The sequence below is a fragment of the Limanda limanda genome, chromosome 23, assembly GCF_963576545.1.
Source record: "Limanda limanda chromosome 23, fLimLim1.1, whole genome shotgun sequence".
NCBI classification, from domain to species: domain Eukaryota; kingdom Metazoa; phylum Chordata; class Actinopteri; order Pleuronectiformes; family Pleuronectidae; genus Limanda; species Limanda limanda.
In genome coordinates this window covers 2075027-2077526 of record NC_083658.1, presented here as the reverse complement: position 1 = coordinate 2077526, position 2500 = coordinate 2075027, and positions in this window count along the sequence as shown.

Here is a 2500-nt window from a genome sequence, read left to right as displayed (position 1 = left end):
GAAACGACTTTAAACAGGCTTAGAAAACTCTGTACGTTCACATATTGTAATTAAAAACAACCTAAGAGGCGGATGTAAGAGCTGATATTGATTTAAAGTTTTTTTTTTCTTATTATTCTTAAAAGCAAACGCCCTAAACAAAACGTATTGTCTCATTCAGCGACTTATGCTCAATTGAACACGAGACATTTCTGTATTTCAGTTTTTTCCTCTCACTGGTTTTCCAGGTCACAGTCACCAACATGTGGTCAAACCCCCCCCACCACCCCCCCCCCCCCACAGATCAGCAGAGTTCATAACCGTTAACGTCTTCACACAATACTTTTAATCCAACCTTTAGTTTTATAATTTATTATTAAGTAAGTTAAGAAATCAGAGTTTCGGGCGTCTTTGTGGTTTTTACATATTGTAGAACTCCAGGTTTTGACACAAAACTACAATAAGGTGAATTTATTATACAGGAGGAATCAGAGGCTATAATATTGTTTTGTTGAATTATCTTTGCACACTCAGCCTTTTTATTATCGAGCAGCTGTAAGAACTGAGACTATTAACAACTAATAACTCTTTCAATTCTGTAAAAACAATGATTATTGGAAACTAAACATGTGGAGCAGCAGCCATGTTGTTGTTTTACTACTAATCTCACTACACATTGTTTGTATATGTGTCTTTGTCGTAAGTATTTGTACTTTTATGGCTTTTATGTTTATTTAAATATAAAACAAGCTTCTATGGTTAAATCTGTCACGTTTACATGTTTAAATTAAATACTCATGTTTGTAAATGTGGATTTTTACCTTTAAAAGAGTTAAATGATCCAGCTGGTTAGAGACTCAAACACCAATTCACCAGCTTTCATGTTAAATTATAAATTATTTTTTTTTAAAATCTGCTGCAGCTCATCACACGAGTCGTTAAAAAATCTATTCGTGACCTTTTCACTCCTCGACTTAGTCTGAAGCAGAAACACCTGACGTGATTCCTGGATGTGTGAAAGCCTCCATAGTCGTACGATTATTACATCCACACACATTATAGACACACACACACAGACACACACTCCGCCTCAGCTGCCAGCTCCTCCCTCCCTCCCCTCCCTCCCCTCCCTCCCTCCTCACCCAGGCCTGGTGTGAGCGCTGAAGCCAGCAGCATCACAAAAGCGTCTTTGAGTTTGGATCGCCCGCCGCCCGCCGACCCCTCCGAGCTCGACCCAGTGCACATGACTCACCAGTGAGGAAGTAGTGCATGTCCCAGGGAGGAAGGAAGGAAGGAAGGAAGGAAGGAAGGAAGGAGGGAGGACGACTCGCTCTCTTCTCTTCTTCCACCAACCGCTTTGTGTTTCCTCACTTTGAATCGTTAGCTCGTTCAAAACCATGAGAGTTAATGCAGCGCAGAGACGAGCACAATAGAACTTTGTTTGTTCAGCCATGTTGGAGAATTGACTCAGCATGGACTGTCAAGTGAAATCTATCCCTCTCAGCTCTTGGCAGGTCGTCATTCCAGGAAGTGTGACTGAACATGTGCACTGAATATATGTGGTTTCTTTAAACAGGGTTTGTTTCTCGGAGGATTCGGGTTTTTCTGTCTGGATATAAATACTTGGGGAGTATTTCTCACGCTGCCTGTGAAGAAGTGTCACATCCAACGCGTCACGTGGCGTCGGTTTTGGGACAGAACACATTTCTCTGACTTGGCAGTAACAACATATGGCTCCGCACTCGCTGGTATTAATACACGTTAATGTCTCAAACGGCGTCGGGCGCTCGTATGGACGTCTCCATTGACGGCAGCAGGAGAAAAAGACGGAGAGCTGGTGTTCTGTTCCCACGAGCTCCGACTCCAGGTCTTCCACGGGGACGCCTCCTTTGTGCCAGTGAACTTGAGATAATGCCGGGTGTCATGTAAAATGAAATTACATGCAGCACGTCGTCCTCTCCTCCGCACGGCGCCGAGCGGCTTGTTATTCTCAGACCGTAACCTTCATATTGTAGGTGTGAGACGAAAGCTTAGCAAAGCATGGCCAATTCTCAGCGGTTACGCCTGCGGCTGGGGTGGGGGGGTGGGGACTGGGGGGAGAGAGAGAGAGAGCGTGTTTTAAAATTCTGTGTTTGTCGTGGACCTTTTCGGATTAGTGGTCCACAAACACAAATCCCCCCGACAATGACTCGCACACGTCTCCGTGCAGTGTCAGGATCTGTCACAGAAACTCCAGTTCAGCCGACCTGTGTGTTCTCCTGCAGCGGAGACGCAGAACCGCTCCTGTTACATAACGGCGTTCTCTCAGGAACCCGGATGCACGTCCTCGGTGCAGATTAAACGAACCCATAGGACCTGAAGCCACAGCTCAGATCCACCGGCTCATCTTTAAAAGTCTCTTTGCAGCTGAATTACGCTTCGGTGCAGATTTGTTCAAAACTCAGATTTGAGTTTTTACACAATTTAAGTCTCTAGCGAAGACGTAATCTTCATTTAGACTCTGATTCCTGAATGCTGGTCT